The sequence below is a fragment of the Eptatretus burgeri genome, chromosome 5, assembly GCF_056783735.1.
Source record: "Eptatretus burgeri isolate ZD-2024b chromosome 5, Ebu_testis_v1, whole genome shotgun sequence".
In the NCBI taxonomy this organism is placed as follows: domain Eukaryota; kingdom Metazoa; phylum Chordata; class Myxini; order Myxiniformes; family Myxinidae; genus Eptatretus; species Eptatretus burgeri.
This window is the reverse complement of record NC_140965.1, coordinates 115,151,533-115,172,847: the sequence shown is the minus strand read 5'-3', so window position 1 is coordinate 115,172,847 and position 21,315 is coordinate 115,151,533.

Genomic DNA, 21,315 nt, shown 5'->3' with positions numbered 1-21,315 from the left:
CCCGAGCTCCCCCTCATCGTCCTCCACTACCTCCATGTGTGTGTGCTCGTCTTTCACCCCGTCTTTATCGTGTAGTCTCTCCTCTACTTTTTCTATCTCCCGTGTCTCTATACATTTTATTTCCTTGTTCATTATTTCCGTTTCTTCCTGGCTCCATTTTCCTTCCCATTTGAGTCGTTCTTCCTCTCTGAGCCCCCTTAGCTGTTCGTTATCTTTCCAGAGTTTTTCCATCTCTGTGGACTCCAATTTTGCACTCTCCTTGAGTTGGTTAATTTCAAATTCATATAGTTTGTGTTTTATACCCCACCGTCTCTCACGTTCTTATTTCTCCAATCTCATCATTTCTTTCAATTGGCCGATTTCTTTTTCCTGTTTCATTCGTTCTTCCTTCACTATCTCCACATACTTCAACCTTGCTTTCTTTTTTAATTGTTGTTGTCTTTCTTTTTTAATTTATTTCACCCCCTGTCCCTCACGCTCTTCATTCTCCAATCTCATAGTTTCCTTCAATTGGCCGATCTCCTTTTCCTGTTTCGTTTGTTGTTCTTTCACTATCTCTGCATACTTCAACCTTGCTTTCTTTTTCAGTTGTTCTTGTCTTTCTTTTTTTATTTTTACTCCACCGTCTCTCTTGTTTTTCATTCTCCAATCTCATTGTTTCCTTCAATTGGCTGTTTCCTCTTCCTGTCTCATTCCTTGTTCTTTCAGTATTCTTTCTTGCATCTCATTCTTTCGTCTTGCTTTGGCTTCTAATTGTTCGATCTACACAGTGTGCTTCCTTAGCGTTTCATTCTCCATTCTCGTTCTTTCCTTTCTTAACCTCCTCAGTTCGTTTTTATATATCTATCTCTATCTCTATCTCTATCTCTATCTCTATCTCTATCTCTATCTCTATCTCTATCTCTATCTCTATCTCTCTCTCTCTCTCTCTCTCTCTCTCTATATCTCTCTCTCTCTCTCTATATCTCTCTCTCTCTCTCTCTCTCTCTCTCTCTCTCTCTCTCTCTCTCTCTTTTGGTGTTTCTGTAACTCAGAAGCTTTTCTTTATAATTCCTCTCTCACCTCCTCACACTCCAACCTTGCTTTGGCTTCGACCTGTTCGATCTGTTCAGTGTGGTTCCTTAACGTTTCATTCTCCGTTCTCTTTCTTTCCTCCTTTAACATCTTCAGTTCGTTTTGTAATCCTGTTTCTTTGTTTTGGTGTTTCAGTAACTCAGAAGCTTTCTTTTCTAATTCCGTCCTCATTCTTACACCTCTTTCACATTCTTTCTTCCTCATTTCATCCATTCCCTCACCGAATTCCTTGCTAATTTTGACCCAATACTTTCCTCTTTTTACCTCCTGTTCCAGGCTTTCTCTTTTCCGATTGCCTATTCTTACCTCTTCCTTCAGTAGTTCCAATTCCACATCATGTTTCCGTTTTTCCTTTTCCAGCTTCGTTTTCCATTCTTCTTCTTCTAAGTTCTCTCTATCCTAGGAGTTTCTAATTTGCTCCTCTTTTCTTTTCTTCAGTTCGCTCTCCGCACTTCTTTTGCATGCTTGCTCTCTCCTTTCATTCGTTCTCTCACCGTTTTCTTTTAGTTTTCCCAGATATTTCTCTGTTTTGTGCCCGAAGCCAACCAATGTCCACCAGCCTCGCCTGCCATGATCACATGATTTAAATCGTTGGTTGGGAGCCCCACCTCATATCGTGCTGTTCGCTGTGCCATTAATAGCAGCCCGCTCCGTGTGGGGCTGAGATGCGGCAGCGCCGCTATTTTGCGACTTCGAGTTCGTTTGCCGGCAAAGTTCATGCTCAGTGTATGAGTGTGAGCGCCCCCACTGATTGCAATTAGCGGTGGGGTTTTAAAAAGAAGAACCGTCCGGGGCCATGGATCCTACATCAACACATTTCTAAACCACCCTGCACCCGTTCGCCTTGAACCGCCATCTTGCTTCTCAGAAATAATTTAAACCTCGTATTTTGGTGGGAATCGAAGGTCGCTTTACACATCCCTGATCCGATTCCCGTTAATTTAGTTTGCAGGGGAATGAATTTGAATCCCACTCCTGACACCAGTGTTGTAGATTCCCGCCCGTCGGCGTGCGAACGACCGCGTCTAACCAATAGCGATCGCTTCACCCACCGAACGGACAATCCAGTCGTGACTTTCTGGAACATTGCCAGAAACCAGTCACGGGTGGGTTTTTAATCCCAGCACAACCTTGTCCGCACTCTACCCACACGCTACAGGGTCCGATCGCCAAATCTTCGATTTACCTAATTGTTCACGCAGGTAGGTTACCAAGGGATTGTACCTCAACGGGACCACTTGGAAACGAGCCGCTTAAGCAGAGCGCTTCCTTTTGGGATAACCGAGCAGGGTATTATCGCGCAGTCCCGTTGGACCCGATCACTTTACCCGCTATTTAAAAACCAACTATATTCCGAGTGCAAGAAGGGGCAGTTCAATGAGGGAATGGACGCAACGAACAGGTTTACATTCACACAAGGACATTTATTATAAAAATACCCCCAAGAGGGAGTGCCACTCATCTCTGCCAGAGGTCGAAAGTAACTCTGTGCCAGACTGGAATAGGGGCAATTCATAAAGTACGTACGCTCTACTTCCGGGTTTCAAAACCACCCACCCCCCTCTGTATGCAGGCTCGTGACCACCCACCCACCCCCTCATACATCGCTAATCACTTGCAAAGCCAGCAGTTCCTTATGAACTAATGTTTGTAAGCCATGACGATGCAGTCCCGAGCGGTGTAATTTATCTTTTTCTTTTAATATCACAGCACGTCAATTTTGAAAAGAAAAGTACAAATTGACATTCAAAACAATGTTAATGTCATAAATGAAAGTAAGTGTGCATATAAATTTGTATTCCATCGTTTTAGTTAAATCTGACAAAAGCTTCAAATGAAATATTTGTCTCGGAGAGTTCCGGTTCTTAATTTTTTAATACTTTTTTTTATGTATGTACTTTATGAACGGCCCATATGGGGAATCAGAACAAAGTTTGAAGGGCTGTAAAATCCGAACGAGAACAAATTTCAAAAAAATGGCTCGTGTTGTTCTCGATAATAGTCCGTAGTATCTGAATCAGGAAAAACATTTGATCGCCCTTGATAAATGAGGGAGGAGATACGATTTGAAATCGATGATTTTCGCAACTTTGACAGCCTCGTGATGTTGACCTCGACATTGGACGACCTTCAAAGTTATATCGTTGTGCACGTCTCATCGACCTCTATCCATTTCATGATTGGTTATTTGTCTCCACTCGGTTTGATTGTGGACGGATGGACAGACTTCGAGACTGGGGTTATTAGGTCATCTATACTGAGATGATAGAGATGACCTAATAAAGCACGTATGCAATTAAACAAGGCAAAACACGTATGCAATTATACAAGCAACAAAGGCACGACAAAAGAACTACAACCATCTTCTTATTATGTACAGTCACTTGCACTCAACAGCAGGTCCTACTTATTTGACGGGCCCACGGACACACGTACGCACACACACACCCAAGAAATTATGGCAGAGGCCTTTAATAACGAGCTCCAGCTCGGAGGACAGGTGAGCTGAAACCCAGAACCTATCTCGAACCTCTCCACCTCGTGTGGTCTTCAAGTTGTTCGGACCCGGGCTCCCGCGAATCCTCCCGCGCTTCTCAACATGTGCTGGTGAGACGAGGCGCAGATCCTTCCCATCGATGCGTCGCTTCCCCGAGGCACCACCTCCCGCGCTTCTCAACACGTGCTGGTGAGACGAGGTGCCGATCCTTCCCGTCGATGCGTCACTTCCCTGAGGAACACGAAGAGGTCGATGAGTCGCATCAAGCCGGGAACCAAAATGGAGAACAAAGAGCTCCACGAACCAAGAAGAAGAAGCCACCACTCGCAGCTCGAGCCGAGTGACCAGCTTAACTTCCTTCCAAACAGGGCAGCTTGAAGCAAAAAGCTCTCCCGAGCCAAGCAGAAGCCGAAGCTCATGGAACCACCAAAGCAAAAAGCCTCCTCTCGAGCCAGGCCGCAGCCGAAGCTCACTGAGCCAGCCGAAGCAAAAAGCTTCCTAAGGACTCAACCCTAATGCAAGCCAAGCAGGACCCGACGGTCTGCTGAACGACTTCCCTCAACTCCCTTCTCCAAGTCTGCCCTTCCAACTCTGCCCGAGCAAAAGAAAAAGATCTCCTCTTATCCTTCTCTGCCCCCCCCCCTCCTCCACGCCTGGCGTGACTCATGCCCTCGTGATCCATCCCCCTCCCGCTCAACCACGTGTGGGAGGGAGTTGTTGACATCATGAGTCACGGGACGGCAGGGTTCTTCCTCTTCGCAGAAAAGGGGGAGGGATGTCTCCATTGTTCGTTCTCTAACTATTAAATTGTTCCGCAGTGCATCAAATCGATTTCTGAACATTTAAACAATGGAAGGTGAGCTATCTAGGGAACAAGCACTTATTGACATAGCTGAGTAAAGGAACCTGAATGTTGTGTACAATCGAATTCCCAAATAACAATATTAATCTGTCACATATTTCTGATACATAAATGACAGCAATAAGGCTTCAAGAAAATTGTAATTTTTGCATTCATGGATATTACAAGAAAAGGGTGTTCGATTTTACATTCCTTATGAATTGGAACATACACACGGACTTTTTTCAATTAAGAACTGGCCTTTTGTTAAAAAAACCTACAAATAGAGATTTCATTAAAATATTAAATGAAAATGAACTTCGAAAGGTAATGAAATATAAAACTCTTTTAGAAATCATCAACAAATGTTATTTGTTTCCTATTAAGTTAAAAATAATTGTGGATTCAAGAGTATCGCAGAATCCAGAAGAATATATGTATGATATTCTATGGGGTGAAAGTGGTTCAAGGATAGTAAGGGATGAGGAAAGAGTTGAAGAAACTGAGAAGAGAGAGAAGGAGGAGAGGTAGAAGAGAGAGAAGGAGAGGGAGGAAAGAGAGAGAATAGATAAATATAAAAACATGGAAACCAGTGAGATTATAAAAAGATCAATGGTATGACAGAAAATAAATCAATCTCAACACAGCAAGGAGGAAAACAAAGAATTGGCAAGTCTATTAGAAATATATGCATCAAGACTATTAACATTGGTTTCAGGGAGAAGATTTAAACGAGAAACTGAAGATGAAGAAGAGAAATAAGGAAAAGATTATATTATTGATGATGTTGGTGTAATTATCTTTAATTAAAGTTTTACATTTTTTTTCTTAAATAAATGGAGGGGAGAGTGAAGACATTTCAAAGGAATCATTAAAAAAAAAAATTAATACATTTTTTAATTCAACTTTAATTTTTTTTTTTAATTTAATTAAAAAGTTTTAAAAATTAAGATTCAAATGTGCATGTTGGAAACAAAAAAGGTTTTTGCACTCCGTAGGAATTTTTCACATAAATAAATGAGTTATTGTCTCAAATGTAAAGCGAAAACCGAGAGTAAAAATATCTCGTATGTTAAAAGTAAAAAGAATAGGGTTATACAAAAAGGTACATGTTCGGTGTGTGGCTCAAAAAGGAGTGAATTCATCACCAAACACAAAAAAGGGGGAGATATACAAAAGTTTTATCAGGAAGTAAATTTACAACAACTGGAATACCAGGGCAACTACATCTACCAGGGAATTCTTTCTGTGGTCCAGGAACAAACTTGAATAAAAGATTAGATGAGGCTGACGATCCTAAACCATGAAGCAAACCCATCAATAGGGTTGATGAAGTGTACATGAGGCACGATATTGATTATGGGAATACCACAACTTTGGAAGAAAAACATGAAGCCGATAGAGAAATGTATAATTTGTCTCTGATACAAAATCCAACCTTGAGAGAAAAAGATGATAGGTTCATCGTGAAGAAGGTGATCAGTACTAAATTGAAACGGGCTTGGAAATTCAAAAACTTATAGGCTCTAATGATGTCATTAAGATTGAAGAGCAATTAGCTGATGAATTACATAAACCAATAATCACAAAGTTTCAGAGAAGGAAGGTTTATTCCAAGGAAGTTGATTATATCTGGTCCGCTGATTTAATTGAACTGAATTATGATAAGGGGTACAAGTATACTTTAACCGTTATTGATTTGAGGAGTAGATATGCGTGGGTTGTTCCTTTGAAAAACAAAACAGGTAATACTCTTATGTTAGCTTTCCAACAGATATTCAATAAAAGCAAGAGAAGACCTAAAAAACTGTGGACTGATGAGGGTACAGAGTTCTACAACAAAACATTTATGAATTTTCTTTAAAATAATAACATTACATGATACAACACCTTCAATGAAGGAAAAGCGGTTGTTATTGAGCGTTTTCATCACACTTTAAAAGAGAGACTAAATAAAAAATTCACTCAACTCGGTTCTCAACAATGGTTATCTTTAATTCAGGACATTTTAGATAAGTACAACGACACGATTTATACCTCAACGAAAACGAAGCCATCAGAAACATTTACAAAATTAAAATATGAAAAAATAGATTAATGTCAGAAAGCCTAACTTCAAAGTTGGTGATATAGGAAGCTCCACCCACACAAGCCCCACCCACCCATGCCCTACCCCCCTGTGCACCCCAACCTTTGTCCCAGCACCCCCCTCATCCCACCCCCACCCTTCCCCACACACAAGGGGAGGGGAGGGGAGGGGAGAGGGATGAGTGGGGTGGTGGGTCGTTGGGGGAGTGCATCGATCCCCGCCCCCCTCATCCCTCTCCCTCTATATAAAGATGATTATATAATGATATTAATAAAATAATAATATAGGTGGAAATCTCATTTTCAAAAAGGTTATACCAAGCGATGGACAAATGAACTTTTTAAAATTGTTATATCGTCGGTGCAGTTCCTTGGACTTACAAATTATGTGATTTAAAGGGGGAAGATATTTTCAGTTCATTTTAATTCCCAGAATTATAAAAGACAAAGATAAATTGAATTTTTTTTTTGACTCCACCCCTTTTTTAACTCCGCCCATTTTTGACTCCACCCATGCAAGCCCCACCCATGCAAGCTCCACCGACAAAAGCCACATCCACACAAGCCCCATCCACACAAGCCCCACTTACACAAACCACACCCACAAAATCCGCATCCACACAAGCCCCACCCACATAAGCCACATCCACATCCATCATATCCACATAATTAGTGATTAGTTTATTAATTCCCACACACAAGTTTATTTAATTTAAAAAAATTGCTCCACCCACACAAGCCACATCCAAACAAGCTCCACTCACACAAGCCCCACCCACATAAGCTCCACCCACACAAGACCCACCCACACAAGCCCCCACCCATCCAAGCCCCACCCACACAAGCTCCACCTACACAAGCCCCACCCACCCACACAAGCACCACCCACACAAGCTCCACCCACAAAAGCCCCACCCACCCATGCCCCACCCCCCTGTGCACCCCAACCTTTGTCCCAGCACCCCCCTCATCCCACCCCCACCCTTCCCCACACACAAGGGGAGGGGAGGGGAGGGGAGAGGGATGAGTGGGGTGGTGGGTCGTTGGGGGAGTGCATCGATCCCCGCCCCCCTCATCCCTCTCCCTCTATATAAAGATGATTATATAATGATATTAATAAAATAATAAATGTAACATTTACCGACAGAAGATTGAGTGTCATGTCAGATTCCTTCAGAAGATTAAGTTGTGTGTTTGGTTCATCCAGACAGGTGTTTAAACTGAAAAATAAAAAATAAAAAATAAAAATAATAATGAGTCAAAGACAGAGACAGAGACACACACACATGCACATATAAACACACACACACACACACACAAGCACAAACACACACATGCACACACACACACATACACACACACACACAGGCAGAGATAGAGATAGAGATAGAGATAGAGATAGAGATAGAGATAGAGATAGAGATAGAGATAGAGATAGAGATAGAGATAGAGATAGAGATAGAGATAGAGATAGAGATAGAGATAGAGATAGAGATAGAGATAGAGAGAGAGAGAGACAAAGACATAAAGGCACACAGAGTGACAGAGGGATAATTTCTCACCTTTGACTCGACTCATTCAAGGTTAGAGGACATGAAAGAATTTTTTTCCAGCCAACAAAAATATCATTCAATTCTCTTCTGAACGATCGAATGTCTTTGAGGAAGTCATTCATTTTTAGCCACTCGTCGTGTAATTCAAAGGCCTCCTGTTCTAGATCAGTTATCAACGATGTTCTTATTGGGGACAACCTGTTAGAAAAAGACACAATAATTATTGGTTGTATTGTGATTTAATTCTGTATAAAATAACAAATAATTAATGTATAAAATTCAATATAAAACAAGAATCTCACCTTTCATCTTGTGAAAACGATTGATCTGCACGGTTGTAGTAATAATCTGAATGCTCCATATTCGGAATAAAACACACTCAGCACACAAGTTGGTTTAATTAGGCAAGTTGATGATGTCAATGAAATGTGAAAACAATGGGTTTTTTTCAGGGTGTGTCTCACATAGGAAATGAGTCACATTTTTGCTTCGGGCGAGGAAGCTTGACCGACTCCAGACTGACTCATTTTAAAACAGCTTGCTTTGAGTATAATGAAAATATAAAAGGACTGTGATTATGTTGGGGGGAAGATGCGCTTTAATCAGTAAGTCTCAATCTTTCATAGTCTCAATTTTACATTTGCTTGTATGGGAGGGAAGGGGATAGGTGGGGAGAAAATCAGTCTCCTATTTTGGGCTTTTGGGACGTGAGTCAGAAAGTTTTTCCCTTTTCCCACATTCATTTGAATGGGTGTTCCAGAAGCCCCATTTATCATCTACTGTCCTTCTGTTAAGTTCAATTCTGGAGCTTAAATTTTGTAATTCGGCATAATTTAAGAGATTTTCGAGATTATGGCATGTGCGGAAATTAAATAAAGGCAAGAATGCTGACGTCTGGGCGTTCATAAGCATTGCAATGTATCCAGCAATTTGTAGCTATGATGATCAGGCATTCGATAAATGAGTGAGGAAAGTGAAAAAAAAACTTCATCGTGAAGAAATCGTTGTGGCCCATTCCAATGGAAAGTATGGTTGAGCAGGCCAAAAAACATGGCAGCTTCAGACCCCAGCGAGGTTACCCAGGATACTCCTTCAGACACCAGAGAGAAAGGTGTCCAAGGATGCACCTGATAAAATAAATAATTAAATTATCTTCAAAAGGGGTGTTTTAATTAACCCATACACCCAATTTCACTCTTGCACTTCCTTGGAGTTCCCTTAGTATGCATGCAAAGTTTCAGTCTGCTACGTTTCATAGTTTTAAAGTTATGGAGGAGACACATTGGCGCACGCACGCACGCACACACACACACACACACACACACACACACACACACACACACACACACACACACACACACACACACACACACACACACACACACACACACACACACACACGCAACTTCGACGCATACGATTTAGATGAAACTTGATCACAACCTTAATCACCCAGTATGTACCAAAGATTGTTCACAGCATTATAAAAATCCAGGTCTGAGTGGGTCAATGGAGGGGGTCTTCGGGGAAGTCCCAAAATATGTAATTGCTTTCTTCTCCAAAAACACACAATTTCTATGGAACTTGCCGACAACGTTCATCGCCTGTGATGTATTAAAGTGTGTTTACGACATTAAAAAAAAATGGGGTCTGATCGGATCTCTGAAGGGGACTGCCCCCACCCCAAAAAACAATATGTATTTGCTTTCTTCTCTGAAACCACACACACACAATTTCGATGAGACTTGGCCACAACCTTCATCACCCGTAATGTACCAAAGTTTGTTCACACTATTTAAAAAATCGGGGTCTAAGTGGGTTGATGTGTGAGAGGGCAATGGGGGGGGGGTCCGTGGGGAAGGGGTTGCTCCCCAAAATAGATATTTGCTACAACATTGGTTCATTGGTACATTTTGCTGATTTCGTCCCACGTTGACTTCCTCCTCGTGATCATTATTCTACCAGGTGAGCACCCAGGGGTAATTGACCCCATCTTTTTTGTGTTTGTGTAAGAAATGCCTTTCGAAATGAATGTCTCCATCTTTAGCATGAACATTTTTTTTTTGTTTCAGATCTTTGCAACTCATGAACAAATAATGTACGATAAATTATTTCTGCCTTGTTGCTCACTTGTTTTGAAATTTTGATAAATATTCCATCTTTCCCTCTTGAAAAAAAGACCAATTCCCCAACGATCTGCACCGATCCTTTGTTCGGTGTTTGCTCGAGGCAAAATATCGAGACACACCTGCCAGCTTGGGCTTCTCTCCTGCCATCTGTGTGTCATTCAGCTTGACACTGAAATGAAAGACTGTTGGATCAGTGAAGCAAGGAATGACACTCAACATGAAGTGCCAAGAAGCCTTGGAAACACAAGCCAGCTTCCTTAGTTTCTGTCTGAGTCTCAATTGCCATTTCATCTACACTGGTTCGTTTAAGTGCTGATCAGTGATCAGTGAGATATCTCGATGTCCCAAGATGGCATTCGGCTTAAGGTCGTCATTTTGAATCACAATGCATGTAAACAGAGCGGCAGCAGGTTAAGTGGAACACCTCACTTGGTAGGTCTTGGTGACAATTTCCGGTGGAAAGTAATTCAATAAAAGTTTCAGACAAGCAGCTTGTGGCTAAGTTTCATCAACATCATGTGTTTGGTTCAAGCGATAATGACTGAAATGTTTACTGACTGACTGACTGACTCACTCACTCACTCACCTATGGACATTGCTCAATCGTATAAGCTCACCAAACTAAAGTCCCGGTGAGCTAAAATGACTTCAACTTTTCCTCTCTCGTCTTGTGTCTCTTCTGTTGCTTCTCTATTCATTTACCAGGTTACGCAATATTACAGAGAGAGCATACTCACCTGAAAGGTGTCAACTCTGGGGTCGATGGGAAAAAAAACGTCTGAATTGGGGCTTTGCCTGCCAGGTGTGCCATGAGGCTACTATCATTTTGGGGAGTGAAGGGAGTGGGGGAGAAGTGGATTAAGTCAACACGTATACAAAATTTGGTGGAGATCGGGTGAAATTTGAAAGTCATATTCCCACCCTACGGGGAATGTACCTTTTAGATGGTGAAGATTGAGGCCAAGATTCAGAGATGAAGAGAGAGAAAGAGAGAGAAAGAGAGAGAGAGAGAGAGAGAGAGAGAGAGAGAGAGAGAGAGAGAGAGAGAGATATGGGGTATCTACCCCCTCCCGCATCCTCCACCTGCTGCGTGCACCTTGGGCCTTGCAGCCCTCAGATATGCCACAATGGCTTCGCCTTCAAGTTTGGCTGCTTCCTTGCCTCCATTGGCATTTGTATAGTTTACTCACATAATTTTTTTTACCACTACACCACTGGTCTCTTCCCTTTAAATGGCATACAAAAGTGAAGGACAACAAGGTAGCAGAATGTCTGAGTGGAGACAGAGGGACAGGAATATTGGACGGGACATTGAGGGAAGAGACTTGTATGTGATATATCGCTGAGGGGTGGGGGTCAAGGAGTTCCCCCATGGAGACGCCCCTCAAAATAATTTAATAGATGATGACGTCATTGGCATCGAGATTGGGAAAAATATAGTTAAACGAGTTAGAAAAAAACATGTTGGAATGGAATCCACAAAAAAAACCAAACAAGGTAGGAAGGAATGATAAGGAATGACAAGGTCGGAGTGACATCACAATCCTTTTACGGACTGCCATAGCCACGACATTTTTGAGATTATTCCGTCTGAATCCCAAAACGAATGAAATACACAATTACACCAACCCACACCATAAATATACAACTCACCACGAACATAGACATCTTCATACAACTGTTACTATTGCCACCGACAACAAAAATGTCAAACAATGTCGTTGGTATGGCAATCTGCAAAAGGATTGTGGTGTCATTCCTACCTCATCATTCCTTCCTACCTTGTATTGGTTGTTTTTTGGGGGATTCCATCCCTGCATGGTTTTTCATTTTTATAAAATATTTTTTCTGACGTCATAATATGAGACTACATGTGATTGAGCAATTGCTGACTTCTTCTTGTGACAAACAGAGAGATATGTTTGCTATTTTGTCGCTACAGCTTGGATGGGATTCGTTTTGCATATTCAAAAGATTCCCCCTTGTTAACATGTTCAGGTGTTACACGTTAATAAGGAGTGGCTCCACTAACCCACTAATTGACAAATGCATATCTTGGGGGCAAAATGAGGAAACAGCCATCATTGGTCACCTCACCTTTCAGTCCTCTCATCACACATTCCCCAGACCCTACTCACCCCAATTAACTGTGAAGAACACAGAGGACTAATGGTATGCGACATTCATAAATAGTAACGCAAAGGCGACTCCTGGCCATCTGAATGAAAAGTGACAACCAATATTGCCAGATCCTTGCCCAGTCTGACAATGGCGACCCTGTGGGTTAAGATTGAGCGAGCCAAGATAATTAGGTTTTTTTATAACAGTGGCTTCCTTTGACAACTGAAAGTTCAACCTCAAGATCTCAAAACGAACGTGTCTTTCGTTAATGCACCATTGGTTGTTTGCTCCTTGCGGTCATAAAGGCGAACTAGATGATGGAAATATTTTAATTGCCAATTTCCAATTGAGCTTACTGTCAACCCAATGTGAAACTTTGCTTTTGTCCAATTTCCTGGATGAAGGGGACAAGTTAAATTGTCTGCTTGATGGACAATTACATGTGTTGCATCAAAATACCTTTAAAATGTGTAGTTGTGTAGCAGAGACAAACTTTGTAGTGCACTGTGCTTGAGATATTAACACTGCTTTCGATGCAGGGGTGCAACCACGTTTTCCTTCATTGGGGGGGGGGGGAGGGAGGGTACTCAGGTTACCTGCAAAATGAATAAGTATCATCCATCCATCCATTGTGACCATACTGTGTGCAGAGTGTTGGTGCTGCCGAAGCAGTCTCCTTGGCTATTGAGCACAATCCTGGACGTGTCGCCACTCTGACACAGGATACCAGCAAGCTGGCACTCATTTTGCCGACCTCGGAAAGATGACGGGCAGAGTCAACCACACCTGGTATTAATTCAACATCCGAGCAGGATTTGAACTCAGGATCCGAGGATCCCAAGCCCAGCACCCTAACCATTAAGCCAACACCAGGCATAGTAAATATCAGTTCCACAAAATATAGAAGTACAAAATGAAGGTTACCTGGTGTGAGTGCAAATGTGTCAGTCACAGTCTCCACTGAGATACGCCTACTGTGACGCACTGTCAGGAGTGCTAATCCAGTCTTGAACCACCGAGGGGGTTCAATCTCCGAGAGCACCCCACCCTTTGATTCCATGTCGATGATTATTATGCAATTACTCATGGATGATTTTGACTTTTTTCAGAAAAAGCTTGCCTTTGGTGTGTTTGATTGTTTTTATAACCCATGTATTCCATTTGAGTGGTGGGTGAAGGATTTCTCTACTCGTTTGGTGGTGACCACATCAGGTACTTTGTTAATAAGAAAGGGTTGTAAACAATTTGTAGTTTCAACAAAGGAAGTCGAGGTAGAGCAGAGCAATTGCACTTTAAAATATGGAGGTAGTGTTCAGATATTTTTGTTTTGTTCAGATTACACATATATCTACACACGTGCAGCTCTTTTCCTCCGATGAAGGGTTAATGCCTGAAATGTCAGCTTCTCATTGCTTCACACCATGGTTAACACAGCTCAATCAACATCATGTTGATTTCATCCATTCTCCCACCTGTCCGCCAATGCAGGTCGACACTCGTCTTCACCAGAACACGAGTTCTTCATTTCACAAAGATGAAATATTGTCATTCAACGTGCCACAAACGTCAACCCTTGCCACAACTGAGGTCATGCTTTGCCCACAGATGACTCCTCTGCTCGTGTTCATTTCCACCAATAATTTTGAAATGTGCAATCACAATCATATTCCTACAAGACACCACACTGTCTCAACCTACCATACACTCTGAGGCTGGGTTACCATGACACTGAAAACAAAGGAACAAATAACTGCAACAATCACATTTAGTCGTGTGTGTGTGTGTGTGTGTGTGTGTGTGTGTGTGTGTGTGTGTGTGTGTGTGTGTGTGTGTGTGTGTGTGTGTGTGTGTGTGTGTGTGTGTGTGTGTGTGAGAGAGAGAGAGAGAGAGAGAGAGAGTGCTGCATTTTATGAGTAGGGGGGGGGGAGTGAGGATGGGACAGAGTGAGAGAAAAGGGTGGGGGAGAGGAGGAAAAACAAAAGACAGGTGAGGGGTGGAGGTGGGGTAAGCAAAGAGAATGATACATTACACGTAATGACCGAACACGAAAAAAAAAGTAAATATAACTTGTCAGAGCAGCTGTACACACAACGATACAACAGAGTTTGTAAAGTAATCCGCTGGAACATCTACAAGATCTTTGATAAAACATTTCCAGAAAATTTGTGGGAAAATGAACCCTAACCCTAACCCTAACAGCTGAAAAATTGAAGCACCGCTCATGTACGACCTAATGATTCCATCGGGCGTGAACATCGAAAACAAAGCATTGCGACCAGATATCATACTTGGGTACAAAAAAAGAGGAGAAGGCATTGTTAATTGAGGTGTTAATACTGGGGATTTTGGACTTATGATGCAGAAATCAGGAAAATGACCAAACACCAAGACCTCAAGAAGGAAGTGAAAAGATCCTGGAAGCTGAACAATGCCAAAATTATACCAGTGATGATGAAGAATCTCATGGGAATGATGAAGAACCTCACAGAGATATTAAAAACCATCTCTGGGAATATCACTACAAACAAACTACAGTTGGAAGCCATCCGGGGCTCAGTCACGATCCTGAAGAGAGCCCTCGGCACAAAACTATGAGAACAGAAAACTTCACAGCTTGGTCCGTGAATCATGAACCCTTACTGAAATGAAGGTGGATACTTTGAGGCCTACCCTGGGAGGACTCCATTCCACATTCTGAAACCCACATATGTGGAGACACACACACACACATTGAGACCTAGGAGGACTCCATTCCACTTTCTGGAACCCAGATATGGAGATACCAACCAAACACACAAACACACACACACACACACACACACACACACACACACACACACACACACACACACACACACACACACACACACACACACACACACACACACACACACACACGATGATGGATACATCGAGACCTGGGAGAGATTCGTTCCACCTTCTGAAACCCACATATACAAAAAAAAGCTTCAGCTTGGTCTGTGAATGGTGACCTCTTACCAAAATGAAGGCGGATACTTTGAGCCCACCCTAGGAGGACTCCATTCCACATTCTGAAACCCAATATGGACACAGACACGGACACACTTTGCCTTTTATTAGTATAGATTTACCTTAAACGATGGCAGGACTGACACACCACGTCCAATTACTTATTTATTTGTTTAGTTACCGTAAACGATTCCATGACCGACATACTGCCTCCAATTATTTATTTATTTACCGTAAGCTATTCCAGTACTGACACACCACCTCCAATTATTTATTTATTTACCGTAAGCTATTCCAGTTCTGACACACCACTTCCAATTATTTATTTATTTACCGTAAACTATTCCAGGACCGACGACACTTATTGAGTCCAGACGATATCCGATCCTAAAAAGCGAAATAATATTTCCATGATAAACTATAATTAGTCCGTTAGAGTAGATCCTGGGAAATTGTCTCATATAATACATGAAATCGATCCAAGCTCAGAATTTGAAAACTATAGTACTTACAAAAGCAATGTACACAACGATTCGTAGCAATGATGAACAGGCATTCGAGTGAATGCATAAAATTTAAATCATATAGCTCAATGAAGTTGGTTCCCCGAAATAAACATTGCAGAAAATCCGCCATTTTGCCTGCTCGTCTGTGCACCTCACGTGGTATATTGGTTCGACGTCTGTGCAAATGTTTTTTTTGTTTCTTTTTAAACGTCCGTTGTTGGTTTTTTGGGGTTTTTTTTACCAGATTTGCTTTGATTCCCTGAAGAACACCTCACGAAACCTCTGAAAATATAGACACAGATCTGGCAGACACTATGGATAGGCAGTCCCTCTGGGGGACAGGGCGCGAGGTCTATCAGTGAATGCATTAAAATTACATAGCTCAATGAAGCTGGTTAATTTTGGCACATTCCTAAATTTTTGTTTACTCAATATAATTCTGCAAACAGTATAAAAAGATTAGTTTAATGCTTTGGAAATTTCACATTTTCTTGTGTATGTATGGAGGAGATAACATAGCCTTGCTTGCTCAAAGTAAATAGGTATATCGGCTTAGTTATAAGACTGGTTATTTCTTTAAATTATCAGATTTCACAACAGATTTCTACACTTATTTAATCCGGATGATATCCGATCATAAAAACCATAATAATATTTCGATGATAGACTTAAATTAGTCCATGAGAGTAGATCGTGGAAAATCGTCTCATCATGCATGAAATCACTCCAAGCTCCAAATTTGAAAACTTATAGTAATTACAAAAGCGATGTACACAATGATTCGTAGCTATGATGAACAGGCATTCAATATGAGTGAGGAAAGTGAAAAATAAACTATCGTTAAGAAATCGTTGTGGCCTGTTCCAAGTCAAGCTGAGGTTGAGCAGACCAAAAAAACATGGCGGCTTCAGACCCTAGCAAGGTTACCCAGGAAACGCTTTGAGATCCCAGAGAGCGGGGTGTTAGAGGATCGCCTGCTGAAGGATACAATTAAATAAGGCCGTTAATTATCTTCAAAAGGGGTGTTTTAATTAAACCAAACACCCAATTTTCACTCCTCCACTTCCTTGGAGTTTTCTTAGTATGGATGCAAAGATTCAGGCTTCTAGGTTTCATGGTTTTGGAGTTATAGAGGAGATACACACTGACACACACACACACACACACACACACACACACACACACACACAACCATTGCCTTTCATTACTATATATATATATATATATATATATATATATATATATATATATATATATATATATATATATATATATATATATACATATACAAGATGGTCGGCGGCGATGGGTCGCCGAGCATGGAAACTATAAGATATAGAGCAAAATGGAGGTCATATAGTGGATAGGGAATCACCTTAAGATTATGCATATCAAATCTCATCTAGTTCCATCTACTGATAACTACTCGGTATCCATTTGAATGAAAAGTACCGAAAATGCGGTTTGAAATCGGAAATCCCCAAAGTTCAAGGGGGTGCTGTGGGTGAAGAAAGATCTAAATCGAAAATCCGGCTCGAGTGTTTGTGCACAATGTATTCCAGATGATTAGTGTGAATTTTCATGACCATCCAGCCATAACCCTAGGAGGAGTAGCATTTGGCGAGAAGGCACCTCCAGCTCTCGCATATTATCGATTTTTGCACTAATTGACCTTTGACCCCTGACCGAAGCGAAATCGGTCAATATGTCCTGAGGCTAAGTTGTACTCATTGAGTAACATGAACCTGCAAAGTTTCATTGGTATCAATGCACTCACCTGGTAGCAAGGGGGCCTTCAATATTCGCCAATTTTCACACATACCCTAATTGTAGGGGGCACTGCGGGTAAAGTATTCCATATATCACAAAAATCGGAATATATTTGATAGAGCATCACCTGTAGATCATTCGTGCCAAATTTCATAACCCTACGTTGGATAATGGCTTTCGGAATTGATTTCGCGTGAACGGTACCGATTTTGAAGGTTTTTCGGTTGTTGCGAGGGAACCAAAGCGTCCCTGGCAACCATCACAATTTCCAAAGCACAAGGTCATAAGGTGTACCTACCACCCGAGCTTGGTCAAAATCTGCCCACATTTACTACCAATTATGCTGATGACAAACGAACATCCAAACAAACAGACAGAATTCCTGACAATAAGGGTCACCGATTTCGGCGACCCTATATATATATATATATATATATATATATATATATATATATATATATATATATATATATATATATATATATATATATATATATATATATATATATATACATATTTATTTATTTATTCCTTCTAAAAACAACTCACCAAGTTGAACAAATTGTAATCCTTGATGAGGGAGAAATGCCACTCCTTTATCATTGTGGACTCAAAAGAAAAGCTATATCATATTGTTTGAGGCATGGAATGATCTACATGTAGTCTTTTTTTAGTTATAAATACGACTCCAATGTCTGGTACATTTAAACACAGAACATAAGTATATTCTGACGTTTCAGCAACTCGGGGAATAAAAGTGATTCTGACAACCAATGTTGAGGAACTACAAATGGATAACTTCCCTATACCTTGATTTGGGGCATTGCTGCCCTTGTGTTACTCGCTGCGTCTCTCCGCGGATTACCAGCGACAGCTGCACCGACCTTCCTCCACATTCTTAATCCCCACCCCTCTTTCCCTTCCTTGCAGGGCTGCCAGCATAAGCCATATGCGCAGGGCAGGCCGAGGGAGCTTCTGGCTTCCATGCTCCCTGCCCGTCCATATGTACACGCGTATGTCTCGCTCTTTCCTGCGGAATCGTTTTTGGTATGACAACGCGCGAGACATTATGAGATGTCCACGATGTATTGACACAACAACCTTCATCAGGTGCGCCACATGACCGTGGGTCTTCACACATCATGGTCTTACATTTTAAAATAATTCGATGTTGTTCCTCCATTGACTCCTTCAGTGTCACCTTGAAGAAGGGGGGATAAATAATTTTGTAGTAAATATATATATATATACATATATATATATATATATATATATATATATATATATATATATATAATAGGAATGCATGATGTTATTTTGAAACAATCTTTTTCACGCACAAGATGTTTGGTCAGTGTTTGGGCAAAGATCAGCCTCAATAAATGCTATTTTGGCAACTAGGTCATTACCTTGAAGAAGTAATGTTGAAACAAAACTCATATTCCATCTATTAAAACCATCACTTCACCACCATCATCATCCAATTTTATTGTAACTTTTTTGTCATTTACATCTTTAAAAAGGGATTTTAAAAAAAATGAATCTCGAGCTATATAATTCATGTATTGTAGTATTAATTGCAGTATCTTCATGGCTGGTACACCTCTCACTTTATTTAGTATACCTATATAATAGAAATGTGAATCGCTCATCGCTATGCACAATCGTCTGAGTTGTCTTGCCTGGGTTTGATTCCCAACCCGACTATAAACTCTCACCCTGGGGTTTCACATGCAGAGCGAGGCCATCATGGTGTGCGCTGCCAACTGGAAGGACGTCAAGCCAGAGGACCCGTCTGCCAGCACTGGTCATTGGTGTAAGTTAAAGATCACATGGTGTCTTTCATGAAAAGTAGGCGAGTCATCGCCGGAACCTTGAACAACTTCATTCTTCTGCCAGCTTCAATCGAATGTCAGGTTGAGCTAGATGGCTCAACATGTTCTCCACGCCGACCCGACAGGAAAGTGGGAATAATCTGGTGGATTAAGAAGAACAAGAAGAAGCAGATGAGGAAGAGAAAAAAAGGATCTGGATGCAAACGTTTAGTTTTCAAAAGCTTCGTCGAAAGTGATTTTGACAAAGGCTGTTGACCAACCTTTGTGACTCAATGATATCAAACATTTCAATGTTTTGATGTAGGCCTACCACAACTTCACAATGCAAAGCTTTGTTTATCACAGATTGGAAAATACATGGAGCTTTTATCACTTTTTTTTTGTTTCAAAATAGAGACATACCATTCAGTTTACAGGAAGTGATGGAAGATATTGTTACAGCCGTGGGTCATCCCAATGTCCCGGTATGAATCCCAATGGGCTGCGTCAACAGCGACCGGCTGGTTCTGTGGCTTCGAGCCGGATCATGGGCAAGCTGCACTCCTCACCCCCACCAAACTTGTATAACATCCTCTGTCCTCGTTATATGTTCAGTATCTTTAATGTCGGCACAAGAAGGCTGTGAAATGTGTTACTATAAAAGAGATGTTTGTCTGTCTGTCTGTCTGTCTGTCTGTCTGTCTGTCTGTCTGTCTGTCTGTGCGTGTATGTTGCTATTTTTTTTTCAGAGATGGCCAAACGGATCTTCGGCATGTTTTCAGAGGTCAATCAGTGAGAGCCAAAGTTCAGGGCTACCTGCTGGGGAGTGATTTTGGCAAAAACAATTTTTGACAAAAAAGTTGGATTTTTATTTAGTTTTTAAATCACCCTCTAGAACCAAAGCATTTGTCGCAATGTGAAAGGTACGATTACATGATCCCCGACCCCAATCCTTAGTAAGTGTAGGGAGGTTTTTTCAGCCCCAACAAAAATAAATAGAAAAAAAAAACAACAAAATATTTGATTTCTTCAGTGTGTGTGTGTGTGTGTGTGTGTGTGTGTGTGTGTGTGTGTGTGTGTGTGTGTGTGTGTGTGTGTGTGTGTGTGTGTGTGTGTGTGTGTGTGTGTGTGTGTGTGTGTGTGTGTTACGACTGATTGTTTGGCTCAACGGGCACTTTTAACCTGCCGTTACGAGCATGAAATCTGTAATTCACAAGGTCTTTCAAACTTAATTTTCAGCAATTGAACGAAAGAGTGGCAATTACAAAATCGTTAACCACAACTGTTGTGGTCTTGAATGAAATTCAGATTCACGTAGATAGAGGATATGTAAGAAATATCTGTGGATGAGTCTTAGAGGTGTTGATTTCCTATAATATAAATAAAATTAGCGGCTGCAGTAAATATATACACAGTGCCTTTGGAAAGTCTACACCCTCTTTCAAATTTTTCACCTTTTGTTACCTTATAACCTGGATTTAAATTTCAATAAATCAGACTTTTTCCACCTTTATTTTCACATCGTAACGCACAACTTCCAAGTGAAAAACAAATAAACCAATGTCACCCGCAGGGTGACCCGTATCTTGCCAAATGGTGACCACGTGTAACTTCTTTAAGGTCACACTGAGGTGAACAGAGCTGCTATCCACCAGGAGCGACTCCTTGAGGAATATCTGCCAACGAGAGATTCCGATGAGAATCGTTCTACAGAGTAACCATGAAAAATATGCGTTTGCCTCATAACGTCACCAAATGACATCATAATGTCTCAAGCTTGACATATCTAGAAAGCACTCATCGAGGTGTTCAATTTGAGGTATGACACGATATGGTTCCTAAAACTTGAAAATTTGACCTTGGGGTCAAATATGTTTGACCTTAGGCGCTAACCATGAAGGTCAAGGCCAATCGCCACCAAAAATTAATCA